Genomic DNA, 15,605 nt, shown 5'->3' with positions numbered 1-15,605 from the left:
TGTGTGTGATCCCAGCGCATATCACTTACCACTTGCAAGTGGAAGGATGGCAAGCCTAAAGACAATCATAACTACACAATGGGCAGTATTTGCAGTATTTTCATACTTTTATACTCTTTAATGAAAGGTGATACAAGGCGGAAGTCCGCGCCGTTTTTCAGCAGTCGCGTCACATGACCAACGCCAGCGAATCAGGAAGGTGGATGTCACAGTGACGTTGCCCAATGACGACGCCAGCTAGAGCTCAGCACAGCGTATCCGGTAATTCTCAATGTTTACACAGCACTGGAGCCGACACAATCTGGATTGAATACATGGACGCTGGCGGATTCCCGTTTCCCGGCGTTTCCAGGTGGTTTAATGTAAACGGACAGTGCATCCGCGAAGAAAACGAGACAGATACGGTCTAATGTAAACTTGGCCTAAAACGTACAAGTGCAGTGGCAGAAGTTTCCCCTGCTAAGAGGAAAACTCCTGAATCCGATGGTGGTAAATAGCAGTGTGAGTGATATCTTTGAGAATACACAGGACGAGACAGCTAACGTTAACGTCGACGTTGCGAAGGGGATTAGATCAGAGCATGGCTATAAGAAAAAAGTATTTACAAGGAAAAGCAAAGGACACTGATGCTGACAAAAGGGATGACCACTAGGAGAAAGAGTAGGAAAGACTACATATGTACAAGAATCCTGCACTCAGCAAAGATGAATTGTTCAGTGTTGAGAACAATTTTATTTTTTTAAAATTAAAGATGGCATATGAGACAGGAGACAGGGCTATATGGTATAAGAGAATCCTGAAAAGTCAACAAAGACTGTGGTCATGTTAACATTCTATATGTGGACTGAAACAAAGTTTGTGAAATTCATTCAGTGTTAAGAACAGTTTGATAGTGTTTTCTTATTTTAATTGTAGACATTAAACAGAGGACAGGGATGATCAGATCAAACATGAGAATAGAAAAATTATATAAAAGCTGATAAAAAAAAAGATAAAAATGTTATAAAAGGAAAAAAGCAAAGGTCACTGATTAAAGAGATGGTCACTAAAAGAAGAGACAAATAACACAAACATAGTTAAGAGAATCCTGAAAAGTCAGCAGACTGGTTTAAGTTAGATTTGTTGTGTCAATAAATTCATTGAGTGCTATTAAGAACAGACTGATTTTTTTTTTCTTTTTTAAACAAAGCAGTGACACTTAAAGAATAGTGCATAAAGATGAGGAAGAAGCAGCTGTGTAAAGCAACACTAAGGAGGTTGTAAAATTAGCTTAATTAAAAGGCACACAACCTTCTAAACTCTTCCTAGAGCCTTACTCGCACTGCTAGAAAAAGGCTATAGAGAGATCTTGCAGTCACGTGACCAGAAAGTACACAGCCGCCATCTTGTCGGTAAAAAACACCGCTGAATACTGCTGCACTCGTGTACAGAATGGATCAATTTCAACCGACGGACTACACGGCTCATTTTTCTAATGAACACATAACTAGATACATGTCTAAAATAAACGACCTACAGATTAGTGACCCTTATGGCTTACCAGACGTAGTTTTCACGACCGTGTCAGTGGATATTGAACTGCCAGAGGTGGAATACCCAGACGTGTATAATTACCTCATCAACTTTCCCTCGCTGTTCAGTGGTGAAGTACTGTGTGCTTATAAATCTCTGGACAGTTATCTTTACAGAAATTCAGGATTTGTCAGCGACTCAGATGTGGCATCTTGTAAACAAGAAAATAATCCTCATTGGACAGGTAAGTCACTTAAGTATTGAGTATAGCACTGACCAGCCGATTATAGAATAGAATAAGGTAATTCCAGCTGTAATTCCAAATCGTCCATCTTGTTTACCATGGATCTGGCGTTGGAGAGATAGAGGCTTGGCAGTGGAGATTTGAGTGGCTGTTTTCTGAGCTTAGTCAACAGGCCAGCTCTGCAGCCTCGCTTTTGCTTCCGCTCCCGGCGCCGCCTCTTTCGCTTTGCTTCCGATAACAATCCACGGAGACCCCGCTGGTCTCGCTATCTCGTCCGGAATGTTGTGCATGCGATGGAAATAGCTACAAACTGTCATTTTCTGCTGGAAACCAATGTCCAGTAAGTCCATACGGTTGTAGTGGATATTGAAGTCCGGTACAGACAAACAACACGCAAAAATACACACAAAAAACATAAAAAACGTGCACAGGTAGGGAGAGCTTGTAGCCGCAGCCGTTGTAGTAGAATTGTATATAGTAGGGTTTTCCAGAAGAAAAGGTAGAAGTAGAACCAGAAGTAGAAGGCGGAAATATGGCGTTTGACCGACAAGATGGCATCTGTCACAATCTGGATTGGCTGTGACGTCACATGCAAGTGCTCCATTGGTGTTTGATGGCATAATACAGTCAGTCAGCAATGTCATGCTGTAAAGGATCTCTTTCATTTTGTGGTGGTTTTCTACCCTCCACCCGAAACTGAACAGTCCATATCTTAGACGGCTGGTGGGAATAATACTTGCATTTATCCACCCGGCCTTTGTCTGACAATGCTATCCAAATTTGGAGATATCAAAATGAAAAGTCTACTAAAAAGGATACCTCAAATGGTGACAAAAGGTTACATACTGTAGAGATCTTCAATCTGAGTAGTGGCAGAAGGTAAGACCAAAGCTATTTAAGCCCACAAGTAGCGTTCCCCACAAACTGTATAAATCCCCCCCAAACTGTGTAAATCCCCCCCATTTGAGTCACTGAGGGGAGAATTCCCCCCATTTTGAAAAATGAAATTCAGGCCCTGCCTTTCGTGTCCATCTTCGATGTTTTGATTTATAACCAACGCCCCCGAGTTTCGAAGCTTCTTATTGGTTGACCGCAAATTACGTCTTCCAATAGCATCGGACCTTACATATAAAATGATCAATTTCCGAGTTGCGCTGATAATGTCGGCAATTCTCGCTCATTAGTGAACAAGATTATAGCGAGGTTTGTTTAAAATAAATTATCCGACTTTACGTATGACAAAAACTTATCTAAAAAGTGAGAACATATTAGAATATTCTGTTAGCTTTCTCAGTTAGGGATAAAAACACGATAGAACCATTCTAAAGACGTATTTTCTACATAATATCAACCCTAACAGAACTTTAGAAGAACTCGCAGATGAACCAGGATATATCGACCAAGTGTACTTTGTTTTCAGAGCGTTTTGACGCACATGGTTCAAAGTTTTGACTGCAAGTGTTTCATTTGAGAAAGTAATGGTGAATATCATTATATTTGGGTTATGAGATTAATTTATAAGAAACAACCATTGATTTTAACTCCCTGAGCTCCCTTCATCCTACCCATAAAGACACCCCCCTCCCCCTAAACACACACACACTGATCCCAATCTCTCTCTCTCTCACACACACACACAGGCCAGTCAGCATACTACAGAGGGTGACTAAGGGCTAAAAGGTGCATAGATAGCAAAGAATGCAAAGCACATCACACCACATGTTAGATATAATTATAATGAAAAATATGGACTCCATAAACCAGATTAAGCGGGTTAAATTAAACACACAATTTCATTACATATATACAGTTGATGAAATGATCAAAATAAGAGGATTCACCAACAAACTACAATAATTCATTTTTCAATATTATGTCAGTGCAAGAAACATTTAGAAGTATAACATATCTTGCTAAAAAAATTACTTTTCTAAAAAGAAAATTGTTCTTTTAGCATTTCTTGCTAAGCAAAATTGCAAATTGCTAAAGAAAAATTTGAGTCTTTAGCACTTTTTGCTTAAACAATTTGGGTCCTCGAGTGAGCACAGTAAGTGAAATGTGCGGTGTGCAGTATGGGTTTGGAAGCCCTCTGTATGTGTATGTCTGGCGGCTCTGCTCAGATCAACTCACACAAACTCCCAAACACCTTGTACAGCTCGCATACTTGAACACCATCAGTTGACACAGATTATATGAAAGAGGAAGATTTGCATTGTACGGCACATGTTCACCAAGGGCAAGATGTAGAGTTTGAAAAGACTTGGTTTGCAGACCCCCATGCACGTGAAAGATTGACCCTCAAACTATGTATTGGTCTAAACATTATTGCACTGTGCAGGTCCATTTTACTCGCTGTCCGAACAACTGCATCAATGTTCATCGCAGTGCTCTCAAACATGTTATACGCGGCCTCGTGTCAGAGGACTCTGAGGTCGGCTGCTGCCAACATGATTTCTTAGACATCATTAATTCTATACCCCATGTCTCATTAGCAAAGCCATGAGCCGCCCATTGGAAAGACGTGGGGAAGTGGGTCAAGAAGTGAGCAGTCGATGGCAATGAATGGTTCCAAACAGAGGACCCTAGTGTGTTGTTTTGCCAAAGCTTGGGGTCTACAAACAAAGTCATGCTATGTGTGTGCATGTTAAGCGCAGCGTAATATTAGCCACTGATGACTGGGATCCTGGGGACCCCGGCCATAGTGGCCTGTTTGTCTGTTTCCACAGGCATAACTCTAGCAGAGGTGCACCCCAAATTGGCGGGAGTTCCAAATTCCGTTTGGGCAAAGGGTAAACATGTAGGCCTAATAAAGAATGTTGAACCAGTGGTGATCACCCCCAAATCAGATTTCAGGCCTAGACAGACCCAGTACCCACTCAAACCAGAAGCAATCGCAGGTATAAAACCAGTCTTTGATTCATGGCTGAAGGCAGATGTAATGGTCCCTTGCCAGGACTCTCCAGTGCGCACTCCTTTTTTCCAGTTAAGAAGGCAAGAAAACTGTCCCAGCCCGATGAGTGGAGGTTTGTCCAAGATTTGCAAGCAGTCAATGCTGCGGCTGTCCCGCGCGCACCTGACGTCCCTAAAGAGCACTCTGCAGACCACACCCACTCTGGGACTGCCTGACCCCAATAAACCATTTGTTCAAACTGTCAACGAAAAGAAAGGTTTTATGACCTCTGTTCTTTTGCAGAAACATGGGGATAGATTGAGACCTGTAGCTTACTTCTCCAGCAGGCTGGATTCAGTGGCGGCTGGACTTCCTGTTTGCCTGCGTGCAGTTGCTGCAGCTGAAAAGGCGATAACTGCCTCCAGAAATATTGTGGGGTATTCTAACTTCACCCTTTTGGTCCCACATGCTGTCTCCCTGCTTCTGTTGGAGAAAAAGACGTCACATTTGTCAGCGCAGAGATGGTTGAAGTATAACACAATCATACTTGATATGCCTAACATCACTGTGAATCGTTGTACTGTTCTGAATCCTGCCTCTCTTCTCCCTACAGAGGACGATGGAGAGCCACATGACTGTGTTGCTCTCACTAACGATTTTTGTTCCCCCAGGGCAGACTTAAAGAGTGACCCTTTTGAAAACCCAGACATGATCCTCTATGTGGATGGTTCAGACTCCAGAGACGGGAAAGAACAAAGTAGGTTTTGCCGTAGTCTCAGATCACGAGGTCCTCAAGGCGTCGTGTCTGCCCTCGAACCTGTCGGCGCAGGCTGCAGAGCTCTGTGCCCTCATTGAGGCATGCAAATTGGCAGCAGGGCAATCTGTCAATATTTTTACGGACAGTAGGTATGCATTTGGCGTTATGCACGATTTTGGCACCAATTGGAAACAAAAAAGTTCTCACTAGCACAGGATCTCCCATTGCACATCATAAACTGGTCTCCGAGTTGTTGGATGGTATTCTACTCCCTAGAGCCATTGCTGTAAGTGTGCTGTCCATACTAACAATACTGATCTTGTGTCTCAAGGGAATGCCAGGGCAGACGCGGCAGCTAAGTGTGCAGCCTCGGCTTCCAGTTCACCCTTTAACCTTGCCTTTCCTCAGGTTTCTACCCCTTGTTTACAGCTAGCGGACCTTCAGAGCACTGCCACCCAGGACAAGAGACGAGTCTGGAAACAGGCAGGCTGCATCCTTGCAAACTTGGTCTGGGTTTGTCCCTCAGGCCGTCCCTGTCTACCGAAATACATGTTCCCTTTCTATGCAAAATTGGCACATGGGCTCACCCATGTGTCAAAAGGGGGGATGGTAGCAGAAGTAACAAAGAGATAACCATTTAAAAACCACAAAGGGGTTTTTAAATTATGCTGCGAAATTTTGCAAGCAATGCTTACGACATAATGCAGGTCAAGGTATCAGACTAACTCAAGCAGCACACCCAATGCCAGACAAACCATTTGACCTAGTGAAGGGAAAAGGTATTCCCTGGTAATAGTTGACATGTTTTCAAAATGGGTTGAAGTATTCTCCACAGCTAAACAAGACTCAGAGGCGGTAGTCAAAGCACTCCTGAGAGATATAATTCCTAGGTGGGGTATACCTAGCAAAATCTCAAGTGACAATGGAACACCCTTTGTTAATGCAGCCCTAAAGAAAATAGGAGCATTCCTAGGGATAGACCTGAAACAACACTGTGCCTACCATCCTGCCAGTGCGGGAGCAGTAGAGAGGGAAAATGGGTTCCTTAAAAATAAACTAAGCAAAGCTTGTGCAGAAACAGGGCTAGGATGGACAAAAGGTCCTCCCTGTAGTACTCACACAAATGAGGATGCAAACTAGGCCTAAACATGGGTTAAGCCCATTCGAAATTCTGTTTGGACGAGTACCCAACACGGGGATAGGGCCAGCTCAAGGAACACTGCCGGACACCACACTGTGTGATGATGCAGTGTTGAATTACTGTGCAACGTTCTCCTCTGCTTTGAAATCTATCCACAAACAGGTAAAAGAAGCACTTCCCAAACCCGCTGAGGGACCTCTGCATGATCTACAACCAGGGGATTGGATCGTGGTGAAGGACTTCCAACGAACCAAGTGGAACAAGCCATGGTGGAATGGCCCATTCCAGGTCCTGCTCACGACCCCAATGGCAGTGAAGGTCACAGGCAGAGTGACGTGGATCCACGCTAGCCACTACAGGAGGGTTCCTGAACCGGCTGAGCAGGAGGAAGAGGAAGGCCTAAGTGACCAGACGCTGACTAAAGCTCGTGAGGAAGAAAGGCATCACTGCATGGAACAGTGCGAGTATCACATCAATCACGCACGCAACCTCAATAGAGAGAGTATTTCAGTGTCTAGCCGATAGATAAGTCTTAGGGTTTCGAGTTTCCTCCAAGTCCCGGTGAGGTGGGACGAAGGCTGATAGGGCGTGCCCACCCTCTGAGCACTAATACACGTCAAGAAGGGCAAGGGTTAACTCGGTAACCTCATTGAGGCACTGAACAAGATGCGCAAGATTGCTGAACAATTACGAGCAGACGAACATGGAGGAGACAAAGACAGCTGGTGGCGTTGGTTTAGTGGATGGAAGACTCTAATTCTATTCACCATACCGGTCCTGGGCTTAGTGATTGTGACGTTATGTTTGCTCCCTGTTCTCTGTCAACGTTGTATGTCTGTGTTTCAGAGGCAGCTGACAAATATCCGTTACCAGATGGTGAAAATAGACTCCGATGACTTGCCTGACTGGCCTCCAAACTCACATGAAGACTATAACCCACCGTTCGATGACATCAGCACAGTTGACATGAAACTAGTCCTGACTTAAAACATTTTCATTATGATTGTTTCCTGATCTATGTATGCAGCTTGCTAGCATTAACTTAAGATGTCCATGTCTTATAAAAAAACAGCCTTAGCATTATCCCTGTACAGTCAATGACGTGTTAAGTCGAATCTCTCTGGGAACTCTGATCACTGAAACTGTGTACAGTTCTTTCCTTTTAGCAAATTATTATCCTATAGGATAATAAGGGGGAAAATGTGAAGGAAAATTGATGGACGAACATTATTCTCTGTGTTTCTGTATGTTGAATTAAAGTGGCTGTTACTAAGAAGAGATGTTTTTCCACATTCTGTAATCGCTTTTCTGTGGCCTTGGTGGTAATGAGCAGGGTGCTTGAGTTAGTCCTAACTATGCGTCTTCTCATGATGTAACCACCTTTCTTGACCTCGGTGGTGATAGGGAGAGCTCCAGCTCCCTGCTTAACTTGCATCTGCCTGCACGTACCAAAGCATGCCAGGTGCACTCATTAGTAACATTTCATAGAAAGTCTTGAGCCAATCACGTGAAGATGCAAGCAGTGAGTGAATGCTTTCAGAGTATAATAGATAACATTCCTAAAACACAACTCAGAGTGCGCGCACTCTCGGCATCCCCAGAAGTGGTGTCTTCTATTCTTCTCTTTCCTTTCCTTTTTAATATACCTTTTATATGATCTACTATAATAAATGACTGAAAAGACGACTGCTAAGCATTTTGAAGTATTTATTAGAAATTTCCATTACAAGGTATAAGACCGGTCTTTGATTCATTGCTGAAGGCAGGTGTAAATGTCCTTTACCAGGACTCTCCAGTGCGCACTCCTATTTTCCCAGTTAAGAAGGCAAGAAAATCGTCCCAGCCCAATGAGTGGAGGTTTGTCCAAGATCTGCAAGCAGTCAATGCTGCGGTTGTTCCGTGCGCACCTGACGTCCCTAAAGAGCGCTCTGCAGACCACACCCACTCTGGGATTGCCAGACCCCAATAAACCATTTGTTCAAACTGGAGATGAAAAGAAGGGTTTCATGACCTCTGTTCTTTTGCAGAAGCACGGGGATAGATTAAGACTTGTAGCCTACTTCTCCAGCAAACTGGATCCAGTGGCGGCTGGACTTCCTGTTTGCCTGCGTCCAGTTGCTGTGGCTGAAAGGCAGTAACTGCTTCCAGAAATACTGTGGGGTATTCTAACTTCACCCTTTGGTCCCACATGCTGTCTCCCTGCTTCTGTTGGAAAAAAAGACATCACATTTGTCAGCACAGAGATGGTTAAAGTATAACACTGATATGCCTAACATCATTGTGAAATGATGTTCTGTTCTGAATCCTGCCTCTCTTCTCCCTACAGAGAACGATGGAGAACCACATGACTAGTTCTCACTAACAATTTTTGTTCCCCCAGGGCAAACTTAAAGAGCGACCCTTTGGAAAATCCAGACATGGTTCTCTATGTGGATGGTTCAGCCTCCAGAGATGGGAGAGAGCAAAGTAGGTTTTGCTGTAGTCTCAGATCATGAGGTCCTCAAGGTGTCGTGTCTGTCCTCAAACCTGCCGGCGCAGGCTGCAGAGCTCTGTGCCCTTATCGATGCATCTAATTTGGCTGCAGGGCAATCGGTCAATATTTTTACGGACAGCAGGTACGCATTTGGTGTTGTGCACGATTTTGGCACCATTTGGAAACACAGAAATTCTCACTAACACAGGATCTCCCACTGCACATCATAAACTGGTCTCCGAGTTGTTGGATGCTATTCTACTCCCAAGAGCCATTACTGTGTGCAAGTGTGCTGCCCATACTAAAAATACTGATCTTGATCCTACTGATCAAGGAAATGCCAGGGTGGACACGGCAGCTAAGTGTGCAGCCTCAGCTTCCAGTTCACCCTCTAACCTTGCTTTTCCTCAGGTTTCTACCCCATTTACAGCTAGCGGACCTTCAGAGCACTGCCACCCAGGACGAGAGACGAGTCTGGAACCAGGCCGGCTGTATCTTTGCAAACTTGGTCTGGGTTTGTCCCTCGGGCCGTCCCTGCCTACCAAAACACGTCCCCTTTCTATGCAAAATTGGCCCATGGTGAGCACCCATGTGTCAAAAGGGGGGGGGATGGTAGCAGAAGTAACAAAGAGATGGTTCACAAAGAAGTTTTCCAATTATGCTGCGAAATTTTGCAAGCAATGCTTGATATGTGCACAACATAATGCAGGTCAAGGTATCAAATGAACTCAAGCAGCACACCCAATACCAAGTCAAGTTTGTTTGTATAGCGCAATAACAATAAACATTGTCACAAAGCAGCTTTACAGAATCTGAACGACTTAAAACATGAGCTAATTTTATCCCTAATCTATCCCCAATGAGCAAGCCTGTGGCGACGGTGGCAAGGAAAAACTCCCTCAGACGACATGAGGAAGAAACCTTGAAAGGAACCAGACTCAAAAGGGAACCCATCCTCATTTGGGCAACAGACAGCATGACTATAACATTAACAGTTTTAACATGACAGTTTCGTTGATGTTACAACTCTCCATTGATGGAAACTTGAGTGCAAAACTGCCCATGACAACCGCAGTCCCAAAGTCAGCAATACCAGACAAACCATTTGATCATCTCCAAATGGACTTCATTGAACTGACAGTGAGGGAAAATGGGTCCCTTAAAAATAAACTAAGCAAAGCTTGTGTAGAAACAGGGCTAGGATGGACAAAGGTCCTCCCTGTAGTACTCACACAAATGAGGACGCAAACTAGATTTACAAGATTGTTGAGAGAAATATAATCATGAATTCAAAGACAAAATCAAGATAGAACAAGGAAATACAGAAATAGGTTGAGAGAAAGCAAAGAAATATACGAGATGAAAAAAAAGACAGGAAGCAGAAAGAGTACTTGAAGAAAGAAACCCTGTCACTAGAAGCTTGATGAGCTAAGGAAAGAGAAAAGAAAAGGAAACGATGTGCAGCAAAGAGAAATTCAAAGCAGCTTTCAATACAGAAGTGTTTCATGTGCAATCAGGAATTAGTCCTCAAAATTTTGGAAGAATGGTGAACAGAGCAAAGAAAAGCCTTCCCAATTGTGCTGAAGAGCAAGTTCATGTTTTGGCAAAGCTTGCTATAAATGTGTCACCCAAAAAGCAGTTGTGGATTCATATGATTAAGCACCTAAGAGAAGAAAGGCATATAACAAGGAGATAGAGAAAAGAAAAAAGTGATGCACTGACTGATGAGGTGAAAGCAGTCAAAGGTTTTTATATTAGACATGACGTCAGTAGACTGTTGCCTGGAAAGAAAGATTACATCTCTTAATGCGGCTGATCGCAAGAAAGCACACAGGCAAAAGAGATGGTTGCTGTCTACCATTGCAGAAGCACATGAGCTTGTCACGTGTGACTCAACCATGAAGATAGGGCTGTCAAAAGTTTGCTGAGCTAAAACCTGCTGAGGTACTCCCAATGTCACTGCATGACAAGGTTTGTATCTGCAAAAATACTATGGTACTGACTATCACAAGAAGTTCTACATTGGAAGAGCTGCGTCTGTTGATGGTGAGTGTGTCTCTGTGGCAACGGGGGCATGGCCATGCGTCAGTTTGTGAATGGAGGGCGGGGTCGGGGAAGGTAAGTGACTAAGTCATTACACCTGGTGTCAGTCACTACGTTTACATGCACATAGAGAGAATCGAATTTCTGCCGTTGCTCGACTGAAATCGAAGTTCAAAATGCCATGTATACACCTTAATTCGGCTGAAATTGAACCGAACTTGATTTCTCGGAATCGAGCTACACGACCTAGTTTATGCAATTTCTGCCGAGCTACTTTGTGCACGTATACCCTATCGAGCTAGTTGTCGAGCTACTTCCGGAAGTGACGAGTGACGAGACCACAAGCGGGAAACACAACAGCCTCGGTCGGCATGACAACGAATCATGACAACGGCATGAATCTTTTCTTTTCTGTTTGCACTGTTAAAATTTAGCTCACTTACTGTATCACCAAATACATCTGTACAGCTGTTGCATAGCTGTGAATTGTGTACATAAACAAGTCACTGTATTTGTGTGTGTGTTATATATATATATATATATATATATATATATATATATATATATATATATATATATATATGTGTGTGTGTGTGTGTGTGTGTGTGTGTGTGTCCAACATCTGAAGAATGTCAATAAAAATAAAACAATTGAACTTTGTGTGTTTATTAAGACACAAGTTAAATTGTAAGCAAAAAAAATATATATATTTTTTTGTAAGCAAAAAATGGACTTTAGAAAAATATTATTGTGCAAAATAAGTTGCCTTACAAAACAGTGGTCTGCGCCGGACAGTTTGTAGCCATAGTCTGTTAGAGCAAGCCTAATAGCTTGAACACGGAACTGCTAGTGTTGCCAGATTGGGGGTTTTAAGTGCATTTTAGCGGATTTGAACATGTTTTGGGCTGGAAAACGTCAGCAGTATCTGGCAACACTATAGCTCTTCTTCATGACGACAACCGGAAGTGTACCAACACGATGGGGCGTGTAGCGCCACGTGTGGCTCGGGTGCACAATGCACCTTGCACAATAGCCCGATTTCACTTGTGCATGTAGGATTGGATTTCTCTGGCACCCCTGCTGGGACCCTTTGCTCGATTACCAACAGCAGCTCGATTTGGACGTGCATGTAAACGTAGTCAGTGTGGTGTGTGTCGGTTGCAGGAATGGAGCATAAAAGGAGGGGGAGAGCAGAGAAGAGTCTCTCCTGACCAGAACACGTGTGTGTTGCGTGTGTGAGTGAGAAGAGCTGAAAAGCTAAAGAAAATAAGCAAAAAAAAAAAAAAAAAATCTGTGAACAAACTCCCGCCTGCCGTGCTTCTGTGCTCCACCCACATCAGGATCTGTTACAGTGCTGCCGAAACCCAGGAGCACAGAAGGGAACCACCCCATGGAGTCCTCCCCATTCAAAGAGCTCATCCTTGCCCTTGCTACCGCCCAGCAGAACCAGCATCAAGCGCTGATCGCCCTCTGAAAGGAACAAGAGCAACACTTTGAAGCCTCGATGCTGGCCCAGCAGGCAGATCGCCAGGCGTTCCGGCATCTGCTCATGTCAGCAGGGGCGTTGACCATCATGAAGATGGGCCTGCAGAACAATCCGGAAGCATTCCTTGCCCTCTTCAAACAAGCAGCCAAGACGTGGCGGTGGCCGCTGGAGCAGCGCGCCTCGCCTCCTCCCGCTCCTGACTGGTGAGGCACAGCTCCCTGATGACAGCTGACTGGCGTATGCGGACATGAAGAAAGCCATCCTGAAAGCAGGTTGGCCGCTCCCTGGAACAACATCGCCAGCGCTTCCGGACGCTGGCATTGGAGGAGGTCGGCTAGCCGCTTACATTCAGCCAGCAACTCCAGGACGCCTGCTGGCGGTGGCTGAGGGCAGAATGATCTCGTCAGCATTGTGATCAGCGATCTGGTGGCACTGGAACAGTTCATCTCTTGACTTCTGGAAGGAATGGCGGAATGGGTCCATGTGTGTGTTGCGTGTATGAGTGAGAAAAGCTGAAAAGCTAAAGGGAGAAAAAAAAAAAAAGTGTCTGTGTGAACAAACAACTCTTGCCTGCCATGCTTCTGTGCTCTACCCACATCAGGATCTGTTACAGTCTCATTCAAATTCCTCCATGCTGTAAATGCCAAGACATTCAACTGGCCAGAGCGAAACACTGAAGCAAAACACACCAGCTGTGTGTTCTGTGGTTCAGGGGGGTTGGAAAAGGTACAGACCCTTCAGGAGCAAGGCAGCAAGAAGTTATACTTCACAAGTACTTGCAGATTAAGAAATAGGTGCAGCTACAGTTAAATAGTACTATAAGATGCAGGGGTTTTTACAGTGTTTATTTCTTAGCTGATTATTGAAGCTAATTTGCTTGAAGTGAAGCATGGGCTGCATGCACAGTAATAACGTTAGTACTTTTATAGTATTCAGGATGATGTTTGCTTTTGCTCAGCATAGATTAATACATGTGTGCAAAAGTCTTAAGCATCCCATCCCCCCCCCACACACACAAACTTTATAGATTTCTATTTTATGACTTCCACATCATCAGGTCAGTACAAAAACACTTTAGAGTTCCAGACATTCGTTTTCCAGCACAAATGTTGATGGCGATGTGACAGGGAGAATTTATTTTTAAAAAAAGAAAGGCGACTGGGCTTTGCTGCAAAATTAAGAAGCAAGTGTGATGGTCAAAGTGTCCAGAAGAATTGTGGCTGGTTCTGCAAGATGCTCAGGAAAACCTACAGCTCATTTCCTTATAAAACTGCACTCATTGTACCGGAGCCTTTATTTATTTTAAGCAAAGGGTCGTCTCATACTAAATATTGACTGTTTTATTTATTATGGCTTACTGCTGTTTATAATATGTTGAAACATTTTAATTTTTAAGCCATTTTTGGTCTACAGCATTTCTTTATATGTGCCTAAGACTTTTTTTTGCACAGTACTGTATATAAGCTATACAACAGAGTTTTGGGGCAGTTTTGTTACATTTTTGATAATTTGGAAAGAGTTTTATGATGTTACAATTTTAATACACACATAGACTTTAAACGAAAGCATGAATGGTGGACTTAATTTGGCTGTGTCAGCCCAAGCATTAGACATAATGTGAAAGTTCACTTAATCTATGAGCACTGTAGTGTCACAGAAGGACATACAATATAGCAAGAAATTAAAATTTTGTATTTGGTAGTTGAAATGACTAGAATATTTTGACATGGACAAAAGTGGTCCCCTCTGTAATGCTACATGTGTCTATTCATTCACGCAAAAGAAAGGGAGGAAAAAAAAGCAAGGAGACACAGCATTAGTTCTCCACATCTTTTAATATACAAACATACAAGTAAAATAATGCAACAATAATTTAAAATTTCTGACTTCATGGGAATATTTAATTTTTGCATTTTAGAATTTTCAATTTTCTTGATCCCCTCTGTGATACGCCACTATTTATAAGTGACAATAGCCCCACCACACACGTGCAAGCACTTTCAGGACAATGTATCAAAAATATGAGAATATCTTCAGCATGAATTCAAAAACCTGAATGTATTCTCATTTTTGATACGATGTCCTTATAGGAGATACGCAGAACCTTTGTTTTTAAATACATTTCTGAGTGGATAGTATCTCCATCCTTGACTCTTGTATGCTGCATAAATGGGAATAAAAAAAAAAAAATATGAGAGTTAAAGTCGACCGCAAGGTAGGCATTCGAGCTGCCCTGCTGAGCCAGCCAGCCCTGAGTGCGTGACGTCACAGCAGGAATACCTGAGACTTTTTTTTTTTAAGCAAAGGGTCGTCTCATACTAAATATTGACTTTGTTTTATTTATTATGGCTTACTGCTGTTTATAGCATTCATGTTAAAACTTTTTTTTTTTACATGTGCCTAAGACTTTTGCACAGTTCTGTATATAAAGCTATACAACATAGTTTTGGGGCAGTTTTGTTACATTTTTGATAATTTGGAAAGAGTTTTATGATACAATTTTCATAAAAGGGTAATTCCGCCCCAAATCACCAGATTTAGAAAAAATTTTCACCACTAACCATCTCAGATTTGCTTCATACTTTCTGGAAATAGTGTCAGTGTGCCCAATAAATAGTGTACAAAATTTTAGGCTTGTACCTTCATTAGTTTCTGAGATATAGGGGCTTTAAAAAAGGGGCGTGGCCCCAATTTCACTGTTGAAACGCGTGCTACAGAAAACGAACCTAACTTCCATAAGTCATTACTTTTAAACTATTCGTGCAAGATGCATGAAATTTTCAAGGATTGTTCTTTGATGCCAGATGCCTTTAAACACTAAAATAGAAAGTTCACAGTTCAATATTTGCCAAGTTATGGCTTGCTGAAAATCATTTTTAAAAAATGCGCTTTGGAGCAACTTTGACGCCCCATATCTCCACATTAAAGCACACCAGGGGCCTCATTTATAAACGATGCGTACGCACAAAAGAATGTGTACGCCAAGTTCTACGCAAGCTTCGGTATTTATAAAAAGTGAACTTGACGGCAAAATGTGCGCACCTCCACACAAGCTCTAA

The 15,605-nt window shown here is 42.9% G+C and overlaps 1 protein-coding gene across 8 annotated transcripts in view; it reads right to left on the bottom strand.

Annotated features, from left to right (window-relative positions):
- tm9sf1 (transmembrane 9 superfamily member 1) overlaps positions 1-15,605 on the bottom strand; it is a 77,560-nt gene that overhangs the window by 51,991 nt on the left and 9,964 nt on the right. For 3 of the 8 annotated variants that reach the window (XM_060921420.1, XM_060921413.1, XM_060921415.1), the window contains exon 2: positions 4,983-5,129. The exons of 3 other annotated variants lie outside the window; for them this stretch is intronic. The gene's annotated coding sequence lies outside the window, so the exon portion shown is untranslated. Of the gene's footprint in view, positions 1-4,982; positions 5,130-8,604; positions 8,656-15,605 lie in introns of those variants that run through there. 2 more of the 8 variants (XM_060921416.1, XM_060921419.1) reach the window with 1 other exon arrangement.

Source organism: Neoarius graeffei, chromosome 5 (assembly GCF_027579695.1).
Source record: "Neoarius graeffei isolate fNeoGra1 chromosome 5, fNeoGra1.pri, whole genome shotgun sequence".
In the NCBI taxonomy this organism is placed as follows: Eukaryota; Metazoa; Chordata; class Actinopteri; order Siluriformes; family Ariidae; genus Neoarius; species Neoarius graeffei.
Note: the sequence above shows the minus strand (reverse complement) of the source record. Positions and strands in the feature narration are given on the sequence as shown.